The sequence below is a fragment of the Coregonus lavaretus genome (assembly GCF_964263955.1).
Source record: "Coregonus lavaretus genome assembly, chromosome: 40".
NCBI classification, from domain to species: Eukaryota; Metazoa; Chordata; class Actinopteri; order Salmoniformes; family Salmonidae; genus Coregonus; species Coregonus lavaretus.
Window position 1 is genome coordinate 12456233 of NC_140027.1, and position 15989 is coordinate 12472221.

The window sequence follows — 15989 nt, forward strand, 5'->3', positions numbered from 1 at the left end:
ACTGGATTAACTTGCAAGGTTGAAGTGTTACTTGTTTCTATTGCCTTTTTAGCATATTCTATCCTCTTTGTCATCCCATCAGTTTTGAATAAATATTTATACATTTTTGATAACAATGTCTAGTTGCATTTTGAATTTATGTGTTTGGAGTGACTGCCAGATGGGAGAGTTTGTTTGATAGGGTCCGAGAGGTTGGCCGGGGATAGGGTTTGGGTGGTATTAGTAAGGTTTGTAGGGCTTTATTTTATTATAAATACAGGGTTAAGTAACATAATATAGTGATAGAGAGGTCGTGACCGGCCTCACATTCCACCGTTCAGTTGGTTACGATCCACTAGTACAAATCTAAAGAAGAAGAATCAGCTCGCGAGCTACTTCCTCATACAGAAGCCAATAGGAACTTAGTAAATGGGCACGAGGCAACTCCTGACTGACGTTCAACGTGTGGTTCATGGTCTGTTGTTGCAGAACGCAAGTAAGTTGTTTCAAGTTCTAAATTGTCCTACAAAGTTATTTTTGCCCTTTCAAAACAGCATGTATCACGCATATGAATGTGGATAGTTTGATATTTAATTGCAAATGTAACGTTATGTAATGCATCTCCGTTACACACGTTTGCTGTAGATCAAAATAGTATTTGCTTGTAACAATTTTGCACGCTGAATAGTTCAAACAAAACAGTATGATCCTAGCTATTGGATTAACTTGCAAAAGAATAACAAAGTAGAATAGGAAAGTATGTTTTAAACTGCGAGGAAATGTCATTGTAAAAAATAGATGAGGTTGACATGCCTTCAATTCTTGTCAAACCTAGCACAATATTGGACTAAATGAGCTTAACGTTACTCCTTAGTCCAAGGACCTTACCTCTGTTTAAAGATGCACTATGCAGAAATCGCTCAGCCATTTTCTGGTTGCTAAAATCTAATCGTTCGCCTCATTTCAGTTTATGTAACAAAACAAGCAAGTTCATTGTACAAAACAAGCAAGTTCATTGTACAATCTAAACCGCTGTAAAATATCGTTTTCATCACCAAAAATATTGTATTTTCAGCTGTTTGAAGAATGTAAGAACGGGAAGCATAGATATGGCTCACATAGAACAGATCTACTGCTTCTTAGACTTACTTTCAATGATAATGACAGATCTATAACAAACATTTATTTGGGAATTTGGTCGGGTCACCCAAAAAGTTACATATTACAGCTTTAATAGTAGAACCGCCATAGGCCAACGGCCACTGATGTTGTAAATCAAACAAATCTGCCCAACAAACGCTATGTACGGCTCCTTCACGGACTTTCCTAAATTTATTTTACGCTGCTCGTTTGTCCGAATTTTGAAATCACAAGTATTTAGACCCTTTTTACCAGTTTTGTATATATATATTTTTTCACCTGTTCCCAACTTAACCTGCCAAGACCATGTGTTTAGGACGTTGGTATCCAGCCAGGCGCTAATGCGTCTCGCTCTCTTCACCGAATGAATGAAACATTGATGAATGGGCGATAATTGTGCACCTTACTTCACAATTACATTTTAATTAGGCCTAACTGAATGATAAGGAGGGTGAAGAGGTTGATTTCATTAAGAAAGACAATAGTGTAATGATGAGTTTGAGTTATGCCTATTTATCAGCACCAAATAATTTGATCGCGCTCCTTGGGGGTTGATACCATTCTCTTTTACGTTTTACTTTGTAAAAATAAGCTGTTACAGGACTGTTTCATTTACTGTAACTCTATTACTAATCAAATGTATTGTAAGGGAAACAAAAGCATGCGATGTGTTGCAGTGGGCCTTTAGAATACTGCAAAACATATCCTTGACTCTATCCAAGTTGATGCGAGGGAAACAAACGATGCCAGTCAGCCTGCACAGCCGGCCCATCGAAACTATACCGAAACTAATTTCACACATAATAAGAGTTAGCCTATAGACAATATTAAATTGACAATAATCTGATGAGTGACATTATTAGGTTATCAGTTATGAAATTGTACATGAGATGGGCGCATCTTGTAATTAACAGATGCAGGAAAAGGAACATCATTTTATCAAATCCTCCTTCAGTCGCATGCAGGTAAAACGTTTTGATTTCTCTATAGTATCAGAAAGAGAATTTTCTGCAGTTTCTATGACACTTACCTTTGTCAAATAACTCAACATTCAAGAGGTGCAGCTCTATTTCAAAATTTCACTGTTTCCAAGAATATCCGTATTGTCCATGCATTCAGCACATGACCACTCGCGCGGCAGCATTTCTCTGGCTACTAAGCAAAAAAGAGTAACATAAACCTACATTTAAAATATGCTATTCTGTCGTCAATGGATGAATGGGCAATATAAACTGATAATAGTGCATGTGACTTCAATGAACTGAATGATGAGGAGGGTGATTTGAATTTGATTGATCTGAATGATGAGGGTGAAGAGGGTGATTGAATTTATCTAATTATTTTATTATGAAAGGCTGGAAATTGTGTATAATTTCCCCACGGAAAGTCAAAGCAGACACTGAGTACAACATACAATGTGTGTACAATGGCAAGCCGAACCAAACAAATGGATGCACTGACAGATTTGCAAATGCTGCAGAATTTAGATGAGTCGGATGGAGGATCAGATATTGAGCTTGAAATCGTTGCTGATGAAGAGTCTTCCTCTGATTCTGATGTTGGCTTCGAGCCTCAGCCTCCGATGCCTGACCCTCGCAGAAAAACCAGAACAGAGCCAACTGTAAGTGACATGCAGATGTTGCAGCACATCAGAGATTGTACTGTTGCTCATGCGTACAGAAAAGGAAACAGTACATGGGACATGTCTATGGATGAACTCTAAGCATTTATTGCACTCTTGTATGTGCATGGGGCATACGGCGGAAAGAGCATGGATGTGGAGTCATTTTGGTCTGATAGGTATGGGGTGGACTTTTTCCGAGAGACCATGCCACAGAACCGCTTCAGAGAGATTATGCGACACCTGCGGCAGCTGCAAACGAAACAAGGCCCATGAAAACTGTGTGCAGTGCAACCGATTTATTTGTGGGGCTTGCTCTCACAAAGCCCAGAAGCTGTGTGCTGACTGTAGACCCGAAGCATAAATAGAACACTAGATTGATTAATGCATAAAGGCACGCAAAGGCACAATAGTGTCCAATACAATCAACAAATGACTGTTTTTATATCTTGACATTAATATATTTCCACTAATATTTATTTATACAATTCATCCTTTACAATTGTTCATGCACTAGTGCTTTTATTTAGAAATACAGCAAATAATTTAACCTGTGCACCTGGCTGGTTATTATTATTATTATTATTATTATTATTATTATTATTATTATTAATAATAATAATAATAATAGTATTATTATTATTATTATTATTATTATTATTATTATACAGTACCAGTCAAAAGTTTGGACACACCTACTCATTCAAGGGTTTTTCTTTATTTTTACTATTTTCTACATTGTAGAATAATAGTGAAGACATCAAAACTATGAAATAACATATTTGGAATCATGTAGTAACCAGCTTTGCACACTCTTGGCATTCTCTCAACCAGCATCATGAGGAATGCTTTTCCAACAGTCTTGAAGAAGTTCCCACATGCTGAGCACTTGTTGACTGCTTTTCCTTCATTCAGCGGCCCAACTCCTTCCAAACCATCTCAATTGGGTTGAGGTCGGGTGATTGTGGAGGCCAGGTCATCTGATACAGCTCTCCATCACTCTCCTTCTTGGTAAAATAGCCCTTACACAGCCTGGAGGTGTGTTGGGTCATTGTCCTGTTGAAAATCAAATGATAGTCCCACTAAGCGCAAACCAGATGGGATGGCGTATCGCTGCAGAATGCTGTGGTAGCCATGCTGGTTAAGTGTGCCTGGAATTCTAAATGAATCACTGACGTGTCACCAGCAAAGCACCATCACACCTCCTCCTCCATGGTTCTAGGTGGGAACCACACATGCGTTGCAAGCGCTATGCTCTACCAACTGAGCTACACAGGGCCCATATGTGTTATTTCATAGTTAAGATGTCTTCACTATTATTCTACAATGTAGAAAATAGTAAAAATAAAGAAAAACCCTTGAATGAGTAGGTGTGTCCAAACTTTTGACTGGTACTGTGTGTATGAATGTATGTATGTATGTATGTATGTATGTGTGTGTGTGTGTGTGTGTGTGTGTTATTGAGCCAGCCCTTATTGAACCAGCCCTTCACAGATAAAATCAGTCTTTGATTATGGCATAGTGTGACTTCACCATAAACATGGATGATACTTTGGTGGCCTTATTTCAACCTGGAGTGACACGGACCTGCTGCAAACAGTTATCTGATACACATTGTGCGTACATACTGTAGGACCCAAGTTTGAGACCCCTTGCCCCATGTCAGGTAGCCTATAGCTGCAGCAGGCACTTTCATATTCCATACACAGATGTCCAGTGCAGACAGTATCCTGTTACTTTTAACGCCACGCTACCGGAAATCATTCCTTTTCAACGGAAGAAATAGACATGAGGAGACATTTGGTGGTTTAACATTTACATTTGACATTTTAGTCATTTAGCAGACGCTCTTATCCAGAGCGACTTACAGTTATTTTTACTATTTTCTACATTGTAGAATAATAGTGAAGACATCAAAACTATGAAATAACACATATGGAATCATGTAGTAACCAGCTTTGCACACTCTTGTAGTAACCAGCTTTGCACAATCATACATTATTATTTATTTATTTATTATTTTTTATTTAATTAATTTTTTCATACTGGCCCCTCATGGGAATCGAACCCACAACCCTGGCGTTGCAAACGCCATGCTCTAACAACTGAGCTACATCCCTGCCGGCCATTCCCTCCCCTACCCTGGAGGACGCTGGGCCAATTGTGCGCCGCCCCATGGGTCTCCCGGTCACGGCCGGCTACAACAGAGCCTGGATTCGAACCGTGGCACAGCTAGCACTGCGATGCAGTGCCTTAGACCACTGCGCCACGCGACTAGAGGCCTCACAACCAATGCTCCCTCTAAGCTGCGCAGCTCCCCTGGGACTGCCACGCAGAATAAATATCAGCCTTCACAGAGAAGCAAGATATGTTACTCCACTCAACTTTCTAGAGTTTTTCCCGCTTAGTTAACACTATCAACATTTCCCTTTACTGTGGGAATGTTAACCACTTTCAATGCAACATACAGAAACAAAACGAAATATGCAAGACTTTAGTATGTAAAACGAACTATGCAAGAGATTTTGTTGTAGGCAGAATTCATCGGAGTAGGATTCTATTGCATTGACACTCACAACTCTGTCCGTACTCTACACAGACTGGTGCGGCATAACCAATCAGAGCAGCTGTAGGCCTATATGCAGATAGACCATTGCCATATATGGATCTGTTCCATTGACTTTGAACTGGACTGTGTTTACAGCATGAGCGGTCGTATGTAGACGGGCTTGTTTTGAGATCAAAGCGAGAGCTGCATGTAGCGACGTGTGCACATTTGTTCATATCCTTTGCTAGTTAGTGAGTTATTAGGCCAGTTTATAGATACTTTTTAGTCAGCAATGGGGGAGTGATTGCTTCCTACCAGAGCACAAAACGTGTACATTTCTAGACATCTTTGAAAAGCAAGTTGGGTAAAGAGCTTTTCTTGTCTTTAAAGGGGCAGTGTTGGCTACTTAGCTTGAATAAGCCAAGTAGCCAATAGGCAGAGAGTAGCATAATTTGTCTGATTCTCTGTAATAATGGTATGGGAATAATAATGCATTTTATTTTGTAAAGTGGTTTCTTGCATCAAACAACACAACATTTTCAGTCACCTCCTTGTCTGAAGGACAAGTGGATAAACAGGTTAATGTCAAGTCCCGTATGTTTTTTTCAAATGTCTCATGGAATGTAGGTCTACATTGAACACCACACATTGGCTGCTACTGTAGGCTGAATGATAGAACAGCTATTTCCATGTTAGTGTTATGGGATGCATTTTCTCCACTGTTTTTGATGGTAGGCCACTCTGGTAGGTCTACATTATGATCAAATAGCCACAGTAGCCTACTTGACCATTGTCTGAAACTGTAAAAGCGGGTACAGCCGCAGAGTTCACAGTAAACGTGCACTGGAAATTGCACAGAATTTTCACAACGTTCAACTTTGCGCTCAGCAGACCTGAAATTTGCTCAGTACCCAAAATAATTAGAGGGAACATTTCTCACAACCTAAATGCTTTCAGCTGCTGGCCTCATGAAGGAGATATAAGGCCCCACTGTTCAGCAAGAATAGGAGCAGGGCCAGTTTCATTCCGACGGCCATCAGGCTGCTGAACAGTGGGACATAGGACAGATGTGGGCCCAATACATGGCTGGACAGACTGTGAATATGTGTAATAACTTTCCAGTGGTTTTCTGAATTGCATGTATTATTATAGTCAGTAGTGGAAAAAGTACCCAATTGTCATACTTGAGTAAAAGTAAAGATACTTTAATAGAAAATTACTCAAGTAAAAGTGAGTCACCCAGTAAAATACACTGCTCAAAAAAATAAAGGGAACACTAAAATAACACATCCTAGATCTGAATGAATGAAATAATCTTATTAAATACTTTTTTCTTTACATAGTTGAATGTGCTGACAACAAAATCATACAAAAATTATCAATGGAAATCAAATTTATCAACCCATGGAGGTCTGGATTTGGAGTCACCCTCAAAATTAAAGTGGAAAACCACACTACAGGCTGATCCAACTTTGATGTAATGTCCTTAAAACAAGTCAAAATGAGGCTCAGTAGTGTGTGTGGCCTCCACGTGCCTGTATGACCTCCCTACAACGCCTGGGCATGCTCCTGATGAGGTGGCGGATGGTCTCCTGAGGGATCTCCTCCCAGACCTGGACTAAAGCATCCGCCAACTCCTGGACAGTCTGTGGTGCAACGTGGCGTTGGTGGATGGAGCGAGACATGATGTCCCAGATGTGCTCAATTGGATTCGGGTCTGGGGAACGGGCGGGCCAGTCCATAGCATCAATGCCTTCCTCTTGCAGGAACTGCTGACACACTCCAGCCACATGAGGTCTAGCATTGTCTTGCATTAGGAGGAACCCAGGGCCAACCGCACCAGCATATGGTCTCACAAGGGGTCTGAGGATCTCATCTCGGTACCTAATGGCAGTCAGGCTACCTCTGGCAAGCACATGAAGGGCTGTGCGGCCCCCCAAAGAAATGCCACCCCACACCATGACTGACCCACCGCCAAACCGGTCATGCTGGAGGATGTTGCAGGCAGCAGAACGTTCTGCACGGCGTCTCCAGACTCTGTCACGTCTGTCACATGTGCTCAGTGTGAACCTGCTTTCATCTGTGAAGAGCACAGGGCGCCAGTGGCGAATTTGCCAATCTTGGTGTTCTCTGGCAAATGCCAAAACGTCCTGCACGGTGTTGGGCTGTAAGCACAACCCCCACCTATGGACATCGGGCCCTCCTACCACCCTCATGGAGTCTGTTTCTGACCGTTTGAGCAGACACATGCACATTTGTGGCCTGCTGGAGGTCATTTTGCAGGGCTCTGGCAGTGCTCCTCCTGCTCCTCCTTGCACAAAGGCGGAGGTAGCAGTCCTGCTGCTGGGTTGTTGCCCTCCTACGGCCTCCTCCACGTCTCCTGATGTACTGGCCTGTCTCCTGGTAGCGCCTCCATGCTCTGGACACTACGCTGACAGACACAGCAAACCTTCTTGCCACAGCAAACCTTCTTGCCACAGCTCGCATTGATGTGCCATCCTGGATGAGCTGCACTACCTGAGCCACTTGTGTGGGTTGTAGACTCCGTCTCATGCTACCACTAGAGTGAAAGCACCGCCAGCATTCAAAAGTGACCAAAACATCAGCCAGGAAGCATAGGAACTGAGAAGTGGTCTGTGGTCACCACCTGCAAAACCTGTCCTTTATTGGGGGTGTCTTGCTAATTGCCTATAATTTCCACCTGTTGTCTATTCCATTTGCACAACAGCATGTGAAATGTATTGTCAATCAGTGTTGCTTCCTAAGTGGACAGTTTGATTTCACAGAAGTGTGATTGACTTGGAGTTACATTGTGTTGTTAAGGTGTTTTTTTGAGCAGTGTACTACTTGAGTAAAAGTTTTAAAGTATTTGGTTTTAAATATACTTAAGTATCAAAAGTAAATGTAACTGCTAAAATATACTTAATAAATAATTTCAAATTCCTTATATTAAGCAAACCAGACTGTGGCATTTTTTTTATTTTTTTTATGTAATGATAGCCAGGGGAACACTCCCAACACTCAGAGAATTTACAAATGAAGCATTTGTGTTTAGTATGTCCGCCAGATCAGAGGCAATAAGGATTACCAGGGATGTTCTCTTGATAATTACGTGAATTTGACAATTTACCTGTCCTGCATTCAAAGAGAGTACTTTTGGGTGTCAGTGAAAATGTATGGAGTAAAAAGTAAATTATTTTCTTTAAAAATGTAGTAAAGTTAAAGTAGTTAAAAATATAAATAGTAAAGTACAGATACCCCCAAAAATGTACTTTAAAGTATTTTTACTTAAGTACTTTACACCACTGATTATAGTGTATTGTTTTTGTGTAATTTCAGCAAGCCATGACACCCACCATCTCAGATTGTTCTGAAATCGTTTCTGTAGTTAGAAGCGGATAAGATTAGCATTCCTGAAACATTTTTGTTTACATTTTATTTGATCTCTTGAGAAATTAAGCTAATTGATTGAACCCAAATTTGCCCTTTTCATTTGTAGGATTCACATAAAATCAAATCACATTTTATTTTTCACATGCGCCGAATACAACAGTTGTAGACCTTACTGTGAAATGCTTACTTACATGCCCTTAACCAACAATGCAGCTCAAGAAATAGAGTTAAGAAAATATTTACTAAATAAACGAAAGTAAAAAAATTAAATAATCAAAAAGAACACAATAAAATTACATAACAATAACGAGGCTATATACAGGGGGTACCGGTACCGAGTCAATGTGCGGGGGTACAGGTTAGTCGATGTCATTTGTAAAGTGACTATACATAGATAATAAACAGCGAGTAGCAGCAGTGGGTGGGTCAATCTAAATAGTCCGGGTAGCCATTTGATTAATTGTTCAGCAGTCTTATGGCTTGGGTGTAGAAGTTGTTAAGGAGCCTTTTGGTCCTAGACTTGGTGCACCGGTACCACTTGCCGTGCGGTAGCAGAGAGAACAGTCTATGACTTGGGTGACTGGAGTCTTTGGCAATTTTTGGGCCTTCCTCTGACACACCTAGTATATAGGTCCTGGATGTCAGGAAGCTTGGCCCCTTTGTATCGCCTTACAGTCAGATGCAGAGCAGTTGCCATAAAAGGTGGTGATGCAATCGGTCAGGATGCGCTTGATGGTGCAGCTGTAGAACTTTTGAGGATCTGGGGACCCATGCCAAATCTTTTCAGTCTCCTGAGGGGGAAAAGGTGTTGTCGTGCCCTCATCACAACTGTCTTGGTGTGTTTGGACCATGATAGTTTGATGGTGATGTGGACACCAAGGAACTTGAAACTCTCAACCTGCTCCACTTCAGCCCCGTCGATGTTAATGGGGGCCTGTTCGGCCCTCCTTTTCCTATATTCCACGATCAGCTCCTTTGTCTTGCTCACATTGAGGGAGAGGTTGTTGTCCTGACACCACACTGCCAGGTCTCTGACCTCCTCCCTATAGGCTGTCACATTGTTGTCGGTGATCAGGCCTACCACTGTTGTTTCGTCAGCAAACTTAATGATGGTGTTGGAGTCGTGCTTGGCCACGCATTTGTGGGTGAACAGGGAGTACAGGAGGGGACTAAGCACGCACCCCTGAGGGGCCCCAGTGTTGAGGATCAGCATGGCAGATGTGTTGTTGCCTACCCTTACCACCCGGGGGGGCGGCCCGTCAGGAAGTCCAGGATCCAGTTGCAGAGGGAGGTGTTCAGTTGCAGGGTCCTTAGCTTAGTGATGAGCTTTGAGGGCACTATGGTGTTGAACGCTGAGCTGTAGTCAAAGAACAGCGTTCTCACATACAGTTGAAGTCGGACGTTTACATACACCTTAGCCAAATACATTTAAACTCAGTTTTTCACAATTCCTGACATTTAATCCTAGAAAAAATGTCCTGTCTTAGATCAGTTAGGATCACCGCTTTATTTTAAGAATGTAAAACGTCAGAATAATAGTAGAGAGAATTATTTATTTCATCACATTCCCAGTGGGTCAGAAGTTTACATACACTCAATTAGCATTTGGTAGCATTGCCTTTAAATTGTTGAATTTGTGTCAAACGTTTTGAGTAGCCTTCAACAAGCTTCCCACAATAAGTTGGGTGAATTTTGGACCATTCCTCCTGACAGAGCTGGTGTAACTGAGTCAGGTTTGTAGGCCTCCTTGCTCGCATATGCTTTTTCAGTTCTGCCAACAAATTATCTATAGGATTGAGGTCAGGGCTTTGTGATGGCCACTCCAGTACCTTGACTTTGTTGTCTTTAAGCCATTTTGCCACAACTTTGGAAGTATGCTTGGGGTCATTGTCCATTTGGAAGACCCATTTGCGACCAAGCTTTAACTTCCTGACTGATGTCTTGAGATGTTGCTTCAATATATCCACATCATCATTTTCCTTCCTCATAATGCCATCTATTTTGTGAAGTGCACCAGTCCCTCCTGCAGCAAATCACCCCCACAGCATAATGCTGCCACCCCCATGCTTCACGGTTGTGATGGTGTTCTTCGGCTTGCACGCCTTCCCCTTTTTCCTCCAAACATAACGATTGTCATTATGGCCAAACAGTTCTATTTTTGTTTCATCAGACCAGAGGACATTTCTCCATAAAGTAAGATTTTTGTCCCCATGTGCAGTTGCAAACCGTAGTCTGGTTTTTTTATGGCGGTTTTGGAGCAGTGGCTTCTTCCTTGCTGAGTGGCCTTTCAGGTTATGTCGATATAGGACTTGTTTTACTGTGGATATAGATACTTTTGTACCTGTTGTTCTGGGATTGATTTGCACTTTTCGCACCAAAGTACGTTAATCTCTAGGAGACAAAACGCGTCTCCTTCCTGAGCGGTATGACGGCTGCGTGGTCCCATGGTGTATATACTTGCGTACTATTGTTTGTACAGATACACGTGGTACCTTCAGGCGTTTGGAAATTGCTCCCAAGGATGAACCAGACTTGTGGAGGTCTACAATTTTTTCTGTGGTCTTGGCTGATTTCTTTAGATTTTCCCATGATGTCAAGCTAAAATGCACTGAGTTTGAAGGTAGGCCTTGAAATACATCCACAGGTAGACCTCCAATTCACTCAAATGATGTCAATTAGCCTATCAAAGCTTCTAAAGCCATGACATCATTTTCTGGAATTTTCCAAGCTGTTTAAAGGCACAGTCAACTTAGTGTATGTAAACTTCTGACCCACTGGAATTATGATACAGTGAATTATAAGTGAAATAATCTGTCTGTAAACAATTGTTGGAAAAATTACTTGTTATGCACAAAGTAGATGTCCTAACAGACTTGCCAAAACTATAGTTTGTTACCAAGAAATTTGTGGAGTGGTTAAAAAACTAGTTTTAATGACTCCAACCTAAGTGTATGTAAACTTCCGACTTCAACTGTAGGTATTCATTTTCTCCAGGTGGGAAAGGGCAGTGTGGAGTGCAATTGAGATTGCATCATCTGTGGATCTGTTGGGGCGGTATGCGAATTGGAGTGGGTCTAGGGTTTCTGGGAAGATGGTGTTGATATGAGCCATGACCAGCCTTTCAAAGCAATTAATGGCTACCGACATGAGTGCTACTGGGCGGTAGCCATTTAGGCAGGTTACCTTCGCTTTCTTGGGGACAGGGACTATGGTGGTCTGCTTGAAACCTGTTGGTATTACAAACTCAATCAGGGACAGGTTGAAAATGTCAGTGAAGACACTTGCCAGTTGGTCAGCGCATGCTCGGAGGACACGTCCTGGTAATCCGTCTGGCCCAGTTGCCTTGTGAATGTTGACCTGTTTAAAGGTCTTACTCACTTCGGCTATGGAGAGCGTGATCACACAGTTGTCCAGAACAGCTGGTGCTCTCATGCATGCTTCAGTGTTGCTTGCCTCGAAGCGAGCATAAAAGGCATTTAGCTCGTCTGGTAGGCTCGCGTCACTGGGCAGCTCGCGGATGGGTTTCCCTTTGTAGTCCGTAATATTTTTCCCTGCAGCCCTGCAACATCCGTCGAGCGTCAGAGCCGGTGTAGTAGGATTCAATCTTAGTCCTGTATTGACGCTTTGCCTGTTTGATTGTTCGTCTGAGGGCATAGCGGGATTTCTTATAAGCGTCCGGATTAGTGTCCCGCTCCTTGAAAGCGGAAGCTCTAGCCTTTAGCTCGGTGCGGATGTTGCCTGTAATCCATGGCTTCTGTTTGGGAAATGTACGTACGGTCACTGTGGGGATGACGTTGTCAATGCACTTATTAATGAAGCCGGTGACTGAGGTGGTATACTCCTCAATGCCATTGGATGAATCCCGGAACATATTCCAGTCTTCCTGCTTTCGTTTTTGCTTGTAAGCAGGAATCAGAAGGATATAATTATGGTCAGATTTGCCAAATGGAGGGCGGGGGAGAGCTCTGTGTGTGGAGTAAAGGTGGTATAGAGTTTTTTTCCCCTCTGGTTGCATATGCGACATACTGGTAGAAATGAGGTCAAACGGATTAAGTTTCCCTGCATTAAAGTCCCCGGCCACTAGGAGCACCACTTCTGGATGAGCATTTTCTTGTTTGGTTATGGCCTTATACAGCTCGTTGAGTGCGGTCTTAGTGTCATTATCGGTTTGTGGTGATAAATAGATTGCTACGAATAATATAGATGAGAGTTCTCTTGGTAGATAGTGTGGTCTGCTGCTTATCATGAGGTATTGTACCTTTAATATTAGACATCGTGCAACAGCAGTTATTGACAAATAGACACACATCCCCGCCCCTCGTCTTACCAGACGTAGCTGCTCTGTCCTGTCGATACACGGAGAAGCCAGCCAGCTCTATATTATCCGTGTCGTCGTTCAACCACGTCTCTGTGAAACATAAGATATTACAGTTTTTAATGTCCCGTTGGTAGGATAGTCTTAATCGTAGATCATCCTGTTTTTTTTCCAATGATTGCACGTTGGCCAATAATACGGAGGGAAGCTGTGGTTTACCTACTTGTCGGCCGAATTCTTACAAGGCACCCTGCCCTCCTCCCCATTTTCCTCCATATTTTCTTCACGCTGATGACGGGGATTTGGGCCTTGTCATGACAGATCAGTATATCCTTCACGTCGGTCTCATTAAATAAAAATGATTTGTCCAGTTCGAGGTGAGTAATTGCTGTTCTGATGTCCAGAACCTCTTTTCGGTCATAAGAAACGGTAGCAGCAACATTATGTACAAAATTAGTTACAAACAATGCGAAAAAACAAACAAAGTAGCACCGTTGGTTTGGAACCCGTAAAACGGCAGCCATCCCCTCCGGCGCCATTTGTATGTCCTCAACAAATATAGAACCCAACATCCGATTTGGACCAAACTTCTTCTTACCATTGAGTAAGACATGAGGAATCCAATAAAATTGTCAAAAGCCACCTACAGGCCCCCCACACCAATCCCACCCCAACAACCAGTGAACAGTATCAGTTCAATTTGCTGTTGAAGCCGCTTGCATTCTTTACCATAAATTAGTGTAAAAGTACCAGGTATTGCCCACTAGATGTCGCTGTTTTCCTGCTACTGCCACAACACTTGTTTATCCATTTTCTTGGTCTCTTGTGTTTATTAAATTGATCACAACATTTTCTTTGCAACTTCGGATAGAAAACCAATAGCTTTTGTTCATGATGAAAACAAGTTGAATTGGTCAATCCAGTCCTCCATGAATGCCATTCAGTTTGTCCTCCTCTTAGCTAGTGCTTCAACCCAACTCTCCTTGAATAGTCCAAGAAAATGGCAGCTCTCTGATAAGGCTATCTGCATGGTCAAAACTGATCTATTATATTGACAAGATAGTCGAGTGAGGGCTCTAACAATGGAAATGCATGTCCTCAAAGGCAGGCAGGCGAGAGGAGTCGAGATCAGGTGGAACCATTTTAGCCAATGAGAGGGCAGATGCGCGTGTGAACAACAGGCACAACTCCGCTAACTTTTTTTAAGTTGCCGAAATGCCGTGTGCATTCATAACCTAACCATTACAAAACTTCCTGTCGATCAAAAGCCTCTCGTAGCAAATTAGCAATAAAAAATTTTGTTGACCAAATTCGACACACTCATTGACCTCAATACAAAAATTCATTACTTCGTGATTTTATTTTGGTGGACAGATTTTGGCTGGAGTAAAACCCTCTCGCTCTTCCTCTGGTATGGCCCAAAACTTTGATGGAGAAATGGGCTAGTGACTCAAATGTTGACAACCCTAATAAAATGATAATCCATTGCATGGCAGTCATAATGATATTCAATACAATTATTAGAAAACATTTCTATGTAGTGTGATTAGTGAGATTTACCATTAAACCCAACCCAATACCATTCCAAAACACTATACAGTGTGTTTGGATCTTTTCTACCATTGAAGACCATTAGAGACCATAACATTGAAACCATTAACTGCTGTAGCCTAATGGTTTGCTTGTTCGCCAGGAATGGTCTAACTCAGCGGTCTCCAACAGGTCGATCGCAAGCTACCAGTAGCTCGCAGCCCACCTATGAGTATCTTGCCAAACAATTCTGAAAGTACATGCAATTTTCACATGTTCCACCAGAAAACGTTCATAAACAAATCTCACAAGTATCAGACACCACAAGTTCCCAGCTACTATCTAATCAACGCAACAATAACATTATCCTACCCCTGGTTAGCCACTATTGGCTTAAAAAGCCAAACCTAACACTATCTGCCAATTAATTTTCAGCAATATTGCCACTGTCTGCCTGTGTGGTGCGCGCGTTTGTCCCATCACTCCATGTGTAGCCAGTTGATGTGATAACAGTCTTGTGGGTTGACCGATACTTTCCCCAAAACCTTCTCAATTAAATGTTAACTGCAAAGTAGTCTTACCTGGCAGAAGTATATCATGAGTAAGTATATCATTTGTATCTATTTGTTATTTGCAAACGTTGCCATGAAATGAGCAGCAGCAGTACAGAACCATTGCTAGACTGGCACATTCCTCACTTGCTATATGAGCAATTAAAGGGCCAGATGCGCAGTTAAAGGGGAATTACATTACATTTGTTTGTTTTCATCCAGTCCTAAAGGAAATTGTATTCTGATGCGATTTAAGCATTGACATGGACTCAGAACATCCCATTTCGTTTTTTCTCTATGAACAATTATAATTTTGAGAGTGAAAAACTAAAAATATCTAAAACCAGAAAGAATAAAACTGAACATTAATTTGGGAAAATATCCAACAGAATTTTATAGGCCCCCTCTTAGTTGTTTATGAACTATTATTTTACCAGGAATATTGACAGAAAACATAGTGCACTACTTTCTCTTGTACACTAATGACCCGGGGAAGAGTTGCAGGGGAGAGGAGAAGAGAAGAATGTGCCTATTTGAAAGCTAGAAAAAAATGAGTAGCTCGTGACATTTTAAATTTTTTAAAAGTAGCTCTCATGCTAGAAAAGGTTGTAGACCCCTGGTCTAAATAATCAAGACATTTTTTTTGAAGGGAATAAACCACACACAGAGGGGGCTGTTTCCTGGACACACATTAAGCCTAAGAGAAGGATAAACTGCTTTCATGGAGGACTGGTTTGAATTGTGAGGATGACCAAACGCTATTGGTTTTCTACTCAAAGTTGGAAAGAAAACGTTGTGATCCATTTAATAAACACGAGACCAGCAAAATAGATAAAATGGTGTTGTAGCAGGAACAGCGGCATCTAGAGGGCAAAACTTGGTACTTTCACACTCATTTATGGTCAATAATGC

General features: G+C 41.7%; 1 protein-coding gene across 1 annotated transcript in view; it reads left to right on the top strand.

Annotated features, from left to right (window-relative positions):
- The first annotated feature begins 426 nt into the window (after positions 1-426).
- The window catches only part of LOC311113281 (dehydrogenase/reductase SDR family member 6-like), a 44330-nt gene continuing 28767 nt past the window's right edge, over positions 427-15989 (top strand). The window contains exon 1 of the mRNA XM_084156500.1: positions 427-475. The gene's annotated coding sequence lies outside the window, so the exon portion shown is untranslated. The remainder of the gene's footprint in view (positions 476-15989) is intronic.